The sequence below is a fragment of the Dipteris shenzhenensis genome, chromosome 20, assembly GCF_047967505.1.
Source record: "Dipteris shenzhenensis isolate YYH24624 ecotype China chromosome 20, Dip_SZ_1.0, whole genome shotgun sequence".
NCBI lineage: Eukaryota > Viridiplantae > Streptophyta > Polypodiopsida > Gleicheniales > Dipteridaceae > Dipteris > Dipteris shenzhenensis.
In genome coordinates this window covers 29,124,729-29,141,862 of record NC_141615.1, presented here as the reverse complement: position 1 = coordinate 29,141,862, position 17,134 = coordinate 29,124,729, and the positions used below count along the sequence as shown (strand labels likewise).

At 39.0% G+C, this 17,134-nt stretch overlaps 1 pseudogene; it reads left to right on the top strand.

Annotated features, from left to right (window-relative positions):
- Nucleotides 1-5,163: 5,163 nt before the first annotated feature.
- On the top strand, nucleotides 5,164-16,462 carry LOC147889501 (uncharacterized; annotated as a pseudogene).
- Nucleotides 16,463-17,134: the final 672 nt, after the last annotated feature.

Genomic DNA, 17,134 nt, shown 5'->3' with positions numbered 1-17,134 from the left:
ATGTTTAGGTCAACCAACCCTCCTTCACATGCAAACATGTGCGAAATCCAACAAGAACTCTCCCTTATTTTAGGCCACTGTTTACATCAATATGTGCCCCTAACAAACTTTAAATCAAAATTCCAATTATTTACTGCTCCCACATACGGAGGTGTTAATGTAAGGTGAGAAGGTTGTTAATGTGTTTAATGAAGATAAAATAAGGTCCCTTAGGCATTAAAAATTTGAAAAGACGTATGACATGATGAATTAATGGCATCTAGAATCATCCCCTCAAAAATCTACATCTGACCTACTTCTTGTATGCTCTATGTCCTTTCTTTGAAGCTATGGCATCCCCACCTTTCAATCCTGACTACATCTCATCAAGCTTTGCCCTCCTCCCCCAAATCATATTACTTATCACAGTGTGTCACCATCCTTGCATGAAAAAAGCTTCCTCGACCTCCTCTTCATTTCTCTCACTCCCTCCTCCTCCCCTCTTTAGTCACCTTAGCCCTCAACCCATCTCACTCTTCGATCCTCACGTGAGCCCTCAACCCTCTGAGTCACCTTAGCCCTGTGAGTCTTATCTATCCATGCTATCTCATTATTCATTCCTCCCGCCATGCATTTGATCCCTCGACATTGGTCTCTCGTATAAATTGCCTCCACTGGTTCAACTGCCATGCATTAGTATCATGTAGGGAGGTGATGTGGAGGGAGGTAGTGAGGGCTGAGCAGAGGGAGGGAGAGAGACTGAGTAGAGAGAGATAATGAGAAATGAGGGGGGGCTAAGCGAGGGAGAGGTAGATGGGGAGAGAGCAAAGGACTAAAAGTAGGGAGAGAATGGCAAGGACAGGAACACGGAAGGGCTGAGGGAGGGAAGAGAGGAGAGAGGATGGCCTAGCTGGGACAAAAGAGAGGAGGGGGGTAGAAAGCAAGCCACCCCATGATGAAATATTAAGCAGCCTTGCTTCTTGCTTCCTTTTCTCTTCATGAACTACCATGCCCATCCTTCCTCCTCAACCATTCTCCTCCTATTTCTCATTTCTCGCTCTCCTTCTTACTCTCCATTGGATCCCCCCTCCCCACCTCTCCTAGTGTTTAGTCTTTCGCTCTGCTCTCCATCCTTCTCCCTTCTGGGTCACGTATTGCTACTTTGCCCTTCTTTGCTCAGACTGGTTGCCTACCTCTTCCACTGATCCCTTGTACGTCACTCTATGTCACTGTGGTGGAGACTTGGGAGAATTCTTTCTTCACAGTGTTGAGCAAGGCATACAATGGTACTCTAAAGTTGATTAGTTTCAGAGTGGATGGGGCTTCGAAAACTTTGTTTCGGCACAAATGTGCCTCAACTAAAATTCTCAACCCTCTACTCTCCCTTGTTGAGCATCTCTCTCATGCCACCTCCCTTACCTCACTATCACCCCCTCAAGCTAGCCCTCTCCCTCATCGTCTGCTCTCTGAGCTTGCCCCTCTTCCTCCGCTCTTCCCTCTCATCTTCATGGAAGCCAGTTGGTGATGAGGTCCTCAACAGAAATAACAACAGCATTAAATATTTTGTGACCACAATGCACTATTCGATTTTGCTCCTTACCTAGCCTTACTTGGGGGACGAGCATTTTCCGAGCGTTCGAGCGAAGGAAAAAAAAAGCTTCCAACTATGCAAAAATATGACAAAAATGGATCAAAAGAAAACATAGTTTCACTTAGAAATATGAAAAGTATTATAGGAATGCCTATTTTATACACGAATATTTATGTGAATCTTTGGGAATGGTGAGAACATAATGGGATGGCTTTTGAACCCACATGTAGAGTAGACTTCTCTATGAAAATTCCCTTATGATCCTTCTTACAACTTTTTACTTAATAGGGGGTGAGATTGAAAAACCTTTCTCAACCTATCTTCATGAAAGGGTTTCTCTAAAGAAAACTCATTGAAGCAAGCCATCAACGTAGTTTTGCCAGCAAAACCCCTTTGAACAAGGTCTTTCAAGGTAGTTTCGCTGGTGAAACTACCTTGGACAACACTTTTAAAAGTGACATAACTTTCACATCCAATGTCCAAATATAGTCATTCAGCCACTCAAATTGATCGGAAAACCCCATTTGAGCACATCTATGGGGTTATATTTTGGAAAACCTTGCATATATAGTATTAAATATTACATGTATTTTATGAGAGTGATATATAAGCCCAAGTTAATACTTATTTACAGTAATTTAAACTTATGTAGAAACATGTTCATAAATATCTTGTTATTAATACTATAAAAACACTTGGAAGATATTGCCATATGATATAAATGTGTTTAATAAGTAATTATTTATGTATAATATTATTATATTGAGAGTGATTAAGAGAGAAGCCAATGAATAAAATGCTCGTTGAGCAAATCATTTTTATTCAAACTACTTTATTCAAATTTGTAATAGAGTTTGGAGATGTCAAAGTTGAGCAAATAAAATGCCAAAAGTTTCCATACTTAAGAGAGAAGCTAATGAATAAAATGCCAGTTGAGCAAATCTTTTTTATTTAAACTACTTTATTCACTTTGTAATAGAGATTGGAAATGTCAAAGTTGAGCAAATAAAATGCCAGTTGAGCAAAAAAAACACCATAAAAAGGAAATGGTCTCTCTCTCTCTCTCTCTCTCTCTCTCTCTCTCTCTTAGTTCTACACATGCACAACTTTGAAGCCAGCTCTCTCTCTCTCTTTGTGTCAGTTCTCTGTCTGTCCCTCTGGCTATTAGTTCTCCCTCTCTCATTTCTTTGCCTCTCAGTTCCTTCCCTCACTTCTCTCTCTCTCTCTCTCTCTCTCTCGATCTTGATCTCTTTGTGTTTGTTTTGCTCCACCCCACCTCTCTCTCTCTCTCTCTCTCTATTGGTGTGTGTGTGTGTGTGTGTGTGTGTGTGTGTGTGTGTTTGTGTTTGTGTTTGTGTTTTTCCCTCCCTCCCTTTGTGTGGTTCTCTCTCTCTCTCTCTCTCTTTCTCTCTCTACACACATTAAAGAGTGTAAAAAAGAAAACGATTAGAAGGGTTGGGAATTTCTCCTAATCCCGTTCATTTGTACACATCTCTCTCTCTCTCTCTTTCAAGCTCTATTGCAGTTCAACTCTCTAAACACACATAGCTTGAGAATCAAAGAGCATGCCCTTAAATAGCCAGTCCCTTGTGAGCTCTTACTCCTGTCATTTCTCCACTCCTAGCCTTCACCTCCCCCTTTCCTCCATCTTGTTCCTCTTCTTCTTCTCCCCCTTAACGACCTGCTCCCATTTGAATATATATATATATATATATATATATATATATATGTATATACACAGAGAGAGAGAGAGAGAGAGAGAGAGAGAGAGAGAGAGAGAGAGAGAGAGACAAAAGAACCTAGAAGCCAATGGATGGAGAGGAGGATGACTTCGATGGATGGAGAGGAGGCGAACTAATGGAGAGGAGATGGACGGATGGAGAGGAGGCAAACGGATGGATGTGAGGGGGACTTCCTCTCACTAATATTAATGTTATGCAGATCAAGAAGCTCCTTGTGCGAACGGATGGAGAGGAGTAAGGGGGATAGAGTGACAACCACAAATGCACTACAATGGAAACAAGAGAACACCCAAAACACTCTCTTGAAAGAGAAGAGGGAGCTTGTATTCAAACTTGTGCAAACAAGAATGAAGACCAAAGTCAAACTTTTGGCCTTTTATACAAGTCACCTTTTGAAGGGAGGGCCAACCCGTTTCCTTTTTAGCAATCTCCCTGACTTTACAACCATGGGCTCTTGGGCTCATAGGGCACCGAGGCATATTGCTATTCTTACCAACTCTCCCTACTAGCGGAAATAGCGCTTGTGTTAACCATATTAAAGTGCTTGGGACAAACCTAGTGTTAGGAGGTGGTCCTAACCGGCGGTTCCCAAATAGTGCTTGTGTTAGCCTCACCACTCCTAGGCTTGGGTGATTTGGGGCTCAAACTCCTTGAGCGCTCTCACACTTCGCGTGTTTGGTATCATGCACGATGCATGAGACTCAAACCTGGAGTGGGACGAGCTCAGATTTGTCAGGACACTCAATCGTAACCCTAACCCAAGATGATATTTGGGGAACAAACTCCCTGATTTTGAGCTATAATCCTTTCATGGCTATTTCCGTTGGTGTCGCTATTTCTTGTGGATGTGGAACTAAAAAGTGCAAGGCGCATGCACTCTTCATGGCTCAGAAGTATGCATCTCCTTGTTCCAGCACCTCCTTGTTCTAGGCAGGGGCAACTAGAACATACAACCTGTGCATGTTGCCTAAAATATTTGGAATTTTGGGTGGGCTTAGGGTATTTGGGGATCATTCAGCTCGGTCAACATTTTCTCATTGATTACCTTGCATTTGGTGGTTGTACTCTATGGATGTTAACATGTCCCCTTTCCTATTGATGATCGGGTTGGAGGAGGGTGGTGAAGAGGACTGACTGTAGGATGGCATAGCAGTCCAACTGCCTAGACGTGAGGTGAGTGAGGTAGTGGTACTTCCAAAAATGGGTGGCATGCATATCCTCGTAAGTGTGGAGGTGATGCCCGTGGAGGTTGCAGACACGTAGGTAGAGTCAGAGGTCGTGAAACTGAGTCGTCAAGGTTGAAGACAATCTGGTTGGTCAGATTCTGAATGCGGTCATCGATGGGGTGGCTGTGGGTCGGAAGATCGCGGAGGAGTAAGAGGATGAGGCGATTGAAGTGGACGGCAGTGGAGGCGATTGAAGTGGACCATAGTGATGACGACTAGATTGGGGATGGAGTCATAAGTGTCATTGAATGACTGGAGGCGAAAGAAAAAACCTTCCTACGTCATTTCTTTTGGGAAGTTATACTTAGGCAAATTGTACAACACATTGGGTCTTGTTGTTGGAGAGCTCGAAAGGTGGCCCAAGTCCCCAATATCATTCCATGGGCATGTAGAGTAGGTGGACTCGATGATCGATGGGCGTGCTGCCATAGTTATAGCACCAAAATTTCTCTAGCTTCAAAAATGGGATCCACCAATTGGGATGTAGACTGGCATCTGCATCAATCCTTGGGACAGGGGCGAGGTTGTATCCTCCTCTTGTGCACCTAGGATGTGCTTTGCACCAATCGTCGAATGACTGCATTATGAACTGTGTGCAAGGGAGCACTTCCAGAATCTTATAGAGATGGAGGTTGGAGCCCTTGAGCTGGTTTATCTGGCAACTCTTGGAAGGATTGAAAGTTTGGACACCAATGAAAATCTTCAAGAGGAGACCTTGGTGGGGATGGCGGAGCTTCGTCATAGCAAGCGGCATTGGCTCTATCTCTGGGGGGCCTGTAGGAGTCGCAACGTTGGTGCTTTGTACAAAATGTGCTGCTTTGAGCAACATGTTGAATGCCTCATCAGGGAGGTCTCGACTGGAGCGTTGGAGGTGATGGTGTGGATGGGGAGTGTTCGTGCTGTGTAGTGGTGGTGTTGGAAGCATTGGATGAGTACTCGGGTAGTGTTGTCCGAGGGAGAGGAGGTTGGGTAGCTTGTTGGGTGGGTTGGGCGAGATCTAGTGGAGGCGGTAATGGAATATCTGCAGAGGGGGCGGTGGTATGCAAGAGGCTGATTGCATTTTGTTCCTCATCCTCGGTTGTTTCTTTAGGGTATGCTACGTGAGTTGTTTCAAAATTGCTCACCAAGGACTCAAAGAAGAAGTAGGGCGATCTAAAGTGGTTCACATAGAGCTCCTAAAAAATAAACCCCGACCTCAAATGCAAAAGGCGAGTACTTCACGAGCTACAGTTCCAAGTCCTATAACTTAAAAAAGAGGTTGTTCATCTACAAAGAAAGGGCAAAGAAGAGAAGAGGAAGAACATGAAGAGGATGCAGAGGGTCTTGAAATGGAGTCATATTCAGAAATCAAAATGAAGAACCTAAATCTTTGCTTGAATGAGGTAGTGGCAAATGAGGATCTAGGATATATATGGGGCCAGAAGACTCAAGTTGTACATGCTTCAACGGTGGTCAAAGCAAGTGTCTTCACCAATAGCAGGACCTTAGATATTGTCTATGCTGAAAAGATTTTTCAGGCTTTGATTGATGGGAAAAAACCAATTGTTTCTAATTTGGTAATCCGTCCAAGGGCATTTTGGCCAGTCAAAGGAGATTCTAGTCAAACCATCAATTTCTTTCAGCCTATATATTTTGAGATGCAATTCACTAAGTTCCTCGAAAAACAAGTTCCCTCACTTCAGGAAGGATAGAGTTCAATGAATGATCCAAAACGACATATAAAGGATGCCAAGAGAAATTTCTTAACTCATTGCACATTTGAGGCAATAGATGCTTGTAATGAGTGTTCTAGAGAGGCATACAACAAAGGAGAAAGTACTTATCAAACCTTCACGAGTGTGCCTCAATTCCACCACTATTCTGCAAGCATTTGTATCTTCAAGAATGAGAAAAAGTATTTGATTGAGTCGGAAAGACTTAATCATGACATTCATGCACTACAAAAGATCACCTCCACTTCAGAGATGTTGCTCAAAGTGAGGACCATATGGAGAACTTTTCATTCTCCTGTGACCACTCTCAAAAGAACTACAACTAAAGTGGAAGCAGATAATCTTGTTGACTTCTACACATGCTTGAGTTCCATTGTACCAAGGGGAAAACAGGAAAGAACAGAGGTGATTACAAGGTTTAAGATAGTAAGGGACAGGTATCAAGACTACACAAGGATAATTTTTCATAGTGATGAAGTTTTTCATAAGATAAAAGACGTGTGTCTTGCATGTGAGAAGGGAGATGTCACATATGAGGCTCCATCGTTGATTAAAGACAAGGCAAAGAAGATTGAGAAAAAAGAGATGACGGCTCGAATGTGGAGGCCTCTAAGATTGGATCAAATGAACTAATATTCTTTTCTTTCTTTTTATTGCAGTATGGTTTTAGAACAGCTTCCCCTATATATACAAAGATGTGCATATATGGTCGATCCTCTTGTTTCTAATGTACTTAGCACAATAAGCAAAATATCATAGATGATGTTTTTAAGTGGTTACAACTTGTTGATTTGACTGTGGTGCGAGTTATCCTTACTACATATCATGAGGAGTGAGTATCAATCCTTACTTAGCTTATCTATTACATTGCAGAGGATTATGTCAAATAATAATTATTCTTAATTGATAATGCAGCTCGCATTGGAGCTTGGTGATTGTGAACATCTTAGCCAAGCAATGTTTCTTTGTCAATTCAATAGCATCTATCCATGGCAGTGTGTCAGAGTAACTATAACCTACCTGTGTCACAATTACTTCAATGAGATGCATCCTATGCAATGCGCACATTCAATTATGTTATCTATTTTGATGTGTAGATTGGCTCGGAAGTTGGTAGGTGCTATAGATGCACTTATGCAAATGGAAGGTGACTTAGAAGATCAAATAGAGTATGTAACATGCCCCACAGTGAAGCAAAATGATGGCCACAGTTGTGGGTGGAGAGTTGGATATAATTGCTTTTTGCTCCTTGCCCAAATTTTTAATTTGAGCGGCAGTGAAACCTCATTGTCGACATATATAGACTTGCATCTACATGCATTTATGTAATCTACCATAAAGGCATTTATTGATAACGTGGTGGAGCATCCAAAGGAAACATTGGTTGCTATCCCCATAAGTTGTCCTAATGTAACCGCCGCTGTATTGGATGAAATGGGGAGCTCTTTTGAGGTCAGGGTTATCATTACCAAGCGACCTCATGTTCTGACATTTGGTAGCAAGGAAGTTACAATCCTCTCTGACCCTTTGAAAGAGGCTAATGACAAAGTCATGATGGCCATTCTCAGGTTTGATATGAACATCTCTTGGCTTGATACTTCAATCATTTGATTCAATCTGCTTCTAACATTTGTTTACTTATTGCTGCAGTACGGTTGTATCTCACTTTCCTACATTAGTATAGAATCGTGTGTGTATGCTCGATTCTCTCCTTTCAGCTGTACTTAGTGACACCAAGAAGATGGTAGATGATGTTAGTTCAATGCTACAACCTTTAGACTTGGATGGCATGCTAGTGGTCTTTATGCCATATTATGAGAACTTAGTATCATCTCAATCTTTCTTTTACTCTTTTATTTGTAATATTGTGTCAATTAATACTTAATATTGTGATAAATCTCATTGTGCTTTATTGGTGATGTAGCTCACATTGGAGCATGATAGTATGGGATCTTGATGACAACCATTGTTGGTTTGTCAATTCATTTACAGGCTTTCATGGGGTGTTCAAGTAAGTGTTCTTTTATCATATCATTATGAACATGCATCTTACTATTTACTACACAAATTCACTTTGTCATATGTCATGATGGACACATCTACAAACAAGTTAGTATCTGTGATTATGAAAGTCAGGGAGCATCAAACCAACCAATTTTCCAAACACACCTCATGGTGGAGTAGAAAGACAAGTTTAGTAGTGGGTGGAGAGTTGCCTATATCTTCATGTTGTTCCTCAATGAAAATTTTGAACATGTCTCAATAGAAGCATATACATCGAGCTACAAGATTTTATTGGCTAAAATTGTTCATTACCTAACTGCTACCATTGGGAAATAACATGATGGACTCAATGAAGAACCTAAGGGAGCCAAAGAAAAACAAGAGACAATTTAGTCTCCTTCTGCCTCAAGCAGAAGCATTACAGTCTCCACTTGAACTAGAGACTCAATGCATTCTTCCTACACAAGAAGTAGAGACTCAATGTGCATCTACAACATCACATCTTGCAAAGGAGGAAGAGATTGAGTCTATCCTGATTGCACCAGAAGTAGAAACTCAATGTACACCATCTACACACAAAGTAGAGACCCAATGTTCTCTTAGAGCATCACAACCTCAAGAGGATTCATCAGACTCTATTCCGTTGTAAAGCATGTAGACAGAAACATGAGTCCTTGAATATTTTTATCTTGTTTGTGTTGACTAATGATAGTGTTTTTTTTACTTATGTTAAATGTTACAATACATTAGGATATTTACTTATGATGTTTATTCAATTTGTATTATTATTGTATTAGCAATTCTTAAAAAATAAATTGTATTAGCAATTCTAATATGATCTGCTCAGCCCTACCAGGCTTGTTGTAGAGAATACAAAACTATTACAGGCCACACAAGCCGAGATAACACTAGAAGATCTCATTATTAGTATCTCTTATCTTCTTAACAATCCAATCTTCCACAGACTTCACGTCCGTATCCTCAACATAATTACAATGAAGGAAGAAATTCAAGTAGTCATAGATTGTTTCTTTATAATCTCTTTGGGAGGCCCTTATTGTTCTTTCAGCATCAATTCGGCCATACTGAGTGCTTTGATAACGTAGGTTGCTTAACAACTCCAAGAGATCTTATCGTGCTTTTATAATACATTGTAAAAGTCTTTCGCTCTTTGCTATCTTTTGAGTCTCCTCCCTCTCTATCTGCCTCTATGCACTGAATTCCTCTCTCTCCATCTGTGTCAGTGGAGAGCCTTGTCGAATTCTCACTTCTCTCCTTGCTCCTTGGTCAGCAATCCACTCTTGAGACTATCAATTCCAGACTCCATGTTTCCGACAATGCCAAGGACATCCATGGTGGGTGGAGAGATGATAAATTAAGAGTGATGAACAAAGAATGTGCTTGTAGAAGGGCTAGGATGGATGAAAGAAGGGAGTCTGATAATTATATTATTCTTGTCTTCAATCACTTTATTTCATAGATTTAAAACGATTCAAAATCTATCATTTCAGGTGTCTCTCACATCTACAGTCTTTCATTTTTTACTTCACTCAATGGAAAACTCACCTCTCTAAATTTATTCAATCGGTTCTACTTTTTTTGAAGTCTAACTTATTATATACAATAAATATCTCATGATGAGAATCTAATAATTATATCATTCTTATGTTCCATCACTTTATTTTATAGATTTCAATGTCCTCAAAATCTATCATCTCACATGTCTCGCATTACGGTCTTACATCTGCAAGTCTAACTTATTATATAAAATCTTGCATCTGTAGATCTAACTTATTATATCAAAAAAATATCTCAGTCTAACTTATTATATTAAAAAAACATCTCATGATGAGATTCTAATAATTATATCGTTCTTGTGTTCCATTACTTTTTTTTATAGATTTCAATGTACTCAAAATCTACCATCTCACATGTCTCACATTACGGTCTTGCATCTGTTACTTCACACAATCTAGTCATCTTAGCCTCTCCCAATTCTTTTTTCTAAATCTTTCATCTCGCATTATGAGTCTGCAGTTCTATAAATCCCTCTCTAGTCGTTCGCCTTCTACATCTCACCCACAGTAAACACTTCTTCCACTTTGCTCTTCTTACCTTACTCCTCTCCTCAAGCTTCTTCCTTCCATCTTGCCCGCAGCCTTACTTCCTCTCCTTAAGAATACTCCTTCCATCTTGCCTTACCTCCTCTAGTTACCTTTCTCGCTCTCGTTACCTTCCTCCTCTTGTTTCCATGGATCTTTTTGAAGTAATCAATTCCGTCGAGCAAGCCATTAGCAGCACCAAACCAGGGGAAAAGAGAGGAGAAAAAGCAAAATCCAGCTCCGTTAACCCAGTACTAAAAGGACGACTTTGCTTGTCAGAAGGGCTTAGAGAAGGAGGAGAAAAGAAAAATTAGTATGGCTACTAGTGAAATAGATAAATTGCAGTCATATAGGAGAGAGCTGATAGACTTTCAAAGTGGGATATCTTCGCGTGTGACTCGTTATGGAAGATTTCCACCCCAGGATGGAATACACAAAGTGTTATACAAGAGAAAATTTATTAATCCTTACTTCTCTTCTGTAATTTTAACTACATCGATGAGGATGAGATGAGCTTAGCTCTTAAATGGGTTGAATTTAGGATAGAGAGAGAAAATAGATTTGCCTTCCAGTGAGAGGCTTATTGTAACTTTTGGTGTTTTTCAACACCTTTATAAATTTTGTGAGAGTTTTCTACATCCACTTGTAACTTTTAAAAATGTTTCCTAAACACCATTATAAATATTAAGAGAGTTTACGATTGCTGAATCTTATTCTTTTGTGTAACTTATCTTAGGCTTATTGTAACTTTTGGTGTTTGTCAACACCTTTATAAATATTGTGTGAGTTTCCTTAATACTGTAACTTTTGAAGGTGTCTATTAACACCATTATAAATATTAAGAGAGTTTATAACTGCTGAATCTTATTTTTTCATGTAACTTATTTAGGCTGCGTTAAATTTTATAATTTTAGTTTCATCTCCTTTAAAAATATAAAAAAAAATGCTTGTTTTTATGTTTTCATATATGCTTTGAAGATTGGGATTTTCTTCAATTTTATCCAAAAACTAGTCCAAAAGTATATGTAAAAATGAATTTGTACATTGACAAGTCCAAAATTAATGAAATAAGTGTTTGATGTAAACATTCCCAAAAATTTCTTGAAAACTCAAGAATTCTACCAAGGCAACACCTTCATCTGGTTTCCCTGAATGCGCAAGTCTTTGGTGTGTACCATGCAATGCGCTACATCATTTGCAACAAAGATCACAATAGTGCCACAAGAACCTACTTTGAAAAAAGAGGTAGATACACAAGAACCTACTATTGGATGATCACAGGCAAATATGAAAAATATATGACCACGAGACTCTCCCTTGTACCCTCGCATGATCATGCAATGAGAATTAGCGACATGAGCAATTACGATACTTACACAAGAACTAGTCCCTAGAAAGGGGACAAAAACACAAGAACCTAACACGCTCAAAGGGAAAGGCAACTCGTGAGGCCCATTGGGATCTAAAGTGCACCCCCTCAGTTTTATCCTTGCCTTATTCTTTGACATCCATACCAAACATGGTAGACCCACAAGAACCTCTGCTTAAAAAGGTGAGAGGCCCACAAGAACCTACTGTTGTTGCTGCACCACGCTACAACCCCTTCATCTTCGCATACTATCTCTGTACTGCCATCCAAACAAATGGAGTAGAAGCAATCCACTTTTCATCTCTCGAGTAAGACTATCTGAACGGCTATATGGAGTGGTTACCAAGAACTCCAAGACCTGGAAGTGGGCATGCGCGTTGCCTTGCTTCCAGTAGCAGTTGGAGAGCCAAACTATGTAGGAGTAGCTTGCTTTGTAGCTGACTTGAAGGAGCTCGTAATGACGGAGCTCTCACAAAGATCTATTTCCCTAAGTTCTCTCAGGAACAAAAGACTCTCACTTGAATTCTTATGAGCATCTCTATCAACCAAACATCTCACAATGGAACTTTCTCTCAAAGGATCTCTCTCTCACACACAATGAAATCTCTCAAAGAACTCACTAAGTCTCTCGAAGAAGATCACTCTCTCACAGAAGAAGGATTAGAAACTCAAAGAGAATACCTCTCATGGACGGAAATTTCTCTCAAATGGACGGAAATTTCTCTCAAATGGACAGAAATTTCTCTCAACGGAAGTGAAGGGAAGGATCTCACAATCACTCAAGAGAACTCTCAATCTCACAATCTCTCTCACACTCTCAAGAATCTCAATGTCTCAGCGGAAGACAAGGAAGCTCTGATACCATGACAAAATATGAAGAGGGGAGAGGAGAAGAGTGGAGATGAGGAGAGAGGGCACAGCTAGAGAGCACACCACAAATGACTAACTGTACACTAGAATTAGTTGAAAAAATAGAATATATACAAACCCTTTTAGGGTTAGGGTTAGGGGATCTAACCCTTTCCTTTATAGCACTCTATAAGGTTAGTGCTATGCACATATGATCACATGATGGTGCTATGCACACATGATCACATGATGTTGAGCGTGAACTCTCAACAAAGATATCTACCCTCCCCAATAAATTCGCATTAGGAAAAAAGGGAGCTCATTTTGGGGCTCTGAGAGAAATCCACAATTTCTTTTTTTGTGAGTCCGAAATATGGGAAAGTAATAAAATGCTCAATAAAATATTCATAAGTACTGTAAACATGTCAGAGGATGAGAGAGGATGAAAGAATAAAGATATTCTTCTATATTCACTCCCATATCTCATGAGCGTTATTATTCAATGCTCCTACAAGCCACATCTTTCTCTCAATCATTTTCTAGCCATCTCCATGATTGTTAAGCTTCTCCCCATTGGAATACCATAACTAATCTCCCCATAGTCTTGTTTTTCAAAGTTTATTGCCATCAAGAGTCTTTTCGTTATGAAAGAGTAATGAAATTGCAAAGCAATGGAAAAACACTGCATTTAAAATTGCAACACCAAACTACAACTCTATAGAACAAGCCAACAAGAGACAACAACACCATCTTCATGTTGATTTAGCTAAAGAATATGTGCCTCTTCCAAAATGATAACACATAGGCACCATGCAAAGAGAAAACATGAGGGGAGAAGGTTTACAACATATCGATTTATGGTGGGAAGATTTATCAAAAATGCCTTATCCAAAGTACACTGCCATTCTCAAATCTGACAACATTGCTGAAATTTATGGGCAACAAAACAAAAGATATGCATGGATATATCACAGCTCAGTATCAAGTTGCGCACATGTATAAGTCTTTATATGAGAAAGAGGTGAATGCAAAAATATAGCAGATAGCCAAAAGCTCCAAATTGAAAGAGTAGTTACATAATGAAATTGAAGAACCCTGGGGCACCAACTCAATATGTAATATGTTACTACCCTCGTCCAAAATCCAAGGTATGGGGGGACAAGGTCCATATATAATATGCATGGATTTTGTTTAAAATTTTGAAATATGCAAGGGAAAAATATGAAAATTTCATGTCCCCCCTCCCACAAAATATAACATATATACCTTGAAAAATATGCAATATTTTAAGATTTGTACATTTTTCATAGCATGTGAGGCCCTGCGGGGGGGTCTTTTGGATGAAAAAATACACTAAAATATGAAAACCCATAGCCTCTCAAATTAATGTAGCTTTTTCATGTGCTATCCAAATTTCAAGGTGTAAAGACATATTTAAAGCTCTTTAAGTGTAGAACACAACCATGAACCATGTAGTATGACAATCCAATTGATCTAAAAAATACAGGAGGCCTACATGATGAACTACGTCTCAAACCAAGTATGCTTATCGAACTTTGTTCTGGTAATTTGAACATTTCAAAGGGTCTCATTAACGGTTCGAATGCCATGTTCATGGACTCTAGTATAGAGAAAGAACCTTTTATTGCATGGATATGTTTCACATCCACCCAAATTGGCACCAAAACTAGAACAAAGATCTCAATATTCTACACACACAAAACAAATCCATCTTGGACACCAATATTCTAGGTCACTTGTGAGTTTCAAATAGGGAAAAACTAGCTCAAAAAGGTTTGTAGACATCAGTTCCTGTTATAACCAATGGCTGCAAGACCAATTCATCGTTCCCAATGCCTTTCAATGAATTGCTTGGGTTTCAACCCCACATGCATTAAATTACATGGTTTGGATTACACAACATTGTCATGCATGTGAGATTTAATGAATCTCTACATCATACAACCATTACAAATGAAACACACAAAAGTTGACACATCAATTTTGCAAGAAATTAATAGGCTCCACTCAAATTGTGCATGGACCTTTGATTCCAAAAACCTGACGGAACAAAGCACACATCAGCCATTTCTGGTCTTCTTGAACACAAGAGCATTCCACAAACACAGAGAACTTAGAAAACATACCTTGTAATACTAACATACTCCATCACACACATTCTTATATTGCAAGAAACACATTGTGAGCAATGCCATGATACAAATATCCCCAGCTTTCAACAAATAAATGAAACACAAGGTCTTGGCATCTCAACTTATTATAAAAAGGAAGTAGAACTCATAGACAAGCAATATTACTTCCATGATGCATCGAATGCTTACTAACAATTTTCCAATCTCCACGCTTCCAAGAAGCAACTATAGTAAACATTTAGAAGGCACCATAAGCATATACAAATACATTAATACAATTACTAGACCAGATTTTCAATTACTTGAACTCCAATATTCCAACCTATATCCTTGGAGACTTCAATATAGACTATAGAATCAAAACAACACAAAAACTACTCACATTCATGGAATGTCAAAATATGCGACAACTAATACACTACCAAACTACAATACATGGATTAACATTGGATCAAATTTGGACAAACACAACAATCATAATCACCTCATAGGAACACTAGATGCTTACAGGGATAGGAAAGGCTAGACGCTTACTGGGACAGGAAAGGCTAGACGCTTACTGAGAGTGAAGTTAGCAAGAAAGGCTATTCTTCTATTTTCAAAGTAGTGTCATCAACTTTTAAGGATCAAAGGGTCAAATGCCTGCTTCTTCCAAATCTTATAGCAGAAGTTTGGAATTTAAGAGCTTCACTCAATGATCAAGTAGATGATTTTATTAGTCAGTGGTCACATATTGAGGATGTATTTGAAGGTGGTAAGGGGACCACTGTGTATAATCCTTGGAATAATATTTTTGTTGATCTTGAATAATTGGAAAAAAGAATGGTTGAATTCTACAAAATCACATTTGAAGAGTGTTAGGGATGGCTTACATTTGTCATAAGGTTGGATGAATGTGAAATTGTTAAAGAGAAAAAGATTGAAAGAGTGACCACCACACTTATGAATAGGGCACTTGATACATCAATCACAAAAGAAAACTCAAAACATTTTAGTGTACAATCAGAGAAGCACATTTGGTGGTTGGGAGCATTTAAGGTAAGCATGAACTTTCATTTTTCAAATACATTGCTCTTTGATTTCATTTATCTGATCTAAATGCTTAAATATGGTTTCTTCTTAATGGCAGGTAAAGACAAAGGACCACCAAACCTTGTTTTGGGTGTTTCACTATACCAAAATACCAGAAGCCATCAAAAACTAGGTTCAAGGAGGACAACTTCATGTTGAATGCAAGGGTGATTTCCAAGTTGATTGGCATATGGTAGGGGACCTCAAGACCCTCAAATGTATGTTCAACAAAAGCAAAGGAGGTAATTCAGAATCTCCATGCCTTTACTGCAAGGAGCCAGCCCATGTCATGGATCCTAAATGGTGGAGAAAGGCTCCTAATAGGGACAAGATTGATCCCATATTCAAAGCAATTCTTCATATTCCTTTGTGCAATGTACATATATGCACATTGCATGCTTTATGTAGAGTTATCAAAAAGTTGGTCCTTTTATATATTGGATTTTCTTGAAAGCTTCGACCAGAAAAAAGTAGGAAAAAGGCAATTGCTGCATTAGGAAAAATAATATTAGACATGGGTCTCCATGGAGGAGACGTTCATATCATAATAGACATCAAGAAGTCCTCAAATGTAATGGATGTTCCTAACAAACCATCAATTGGTGGAGTCAAAGCAAGAAGATTTTTTTCAGAGCCACAAAGAGAAGGGAAGCTTGGTAGATGATCAAGATATATTTCTAGGGTGAGATACGACCTTTGGAAGCATGTGCACAATGTAGTTAAAGATGATATGGCAGATGGTGTTGCTCGAAATGTTAAAGCAGATGTATGAAAATCCTTAAACAAGCTTTTCCAGCTTTGTGACAAAAAGACATGGACCAAGAGTGATCATTGTGCCTTAGAAGAGGAGCTAAAAACTTTTGGAAAATCAATGAAACAAGCATGCACAAGCTGCAAAATAACACACTACATGATAAGTTGAATTAATATGTTTTGTATGCATAGTTTGTACTTTCAAACATGGTTTAGAAAATTGTGACTTAATATTTTCTGTGATTGCAGCATATTCTATATAACCACCTTCCATATTTTGTCTCGAGGGGTTCACTATATGTAAATTCTCTATATCATGTGCGTTCTGATTTAAAAGACCCTTATGTGTAAATTTTCCATAAAATAAAACACACCCTTTTTCTATTCTCAATATGTGAATACCCCCTTTAAATGGTACCCTTCTGTATGTAAAAAGTGTGAAAAAAAAGGATTTTGAAAATCCCTTCTGTTGAACCCACATGCTATGGTTACATATTTGTGAGTGAACCCCCCCCGTTGAATTAATATGTTTTGTATGCATAGTTTGTACTTTCAAACATGGTTTAGAAAATTATGACTTAAT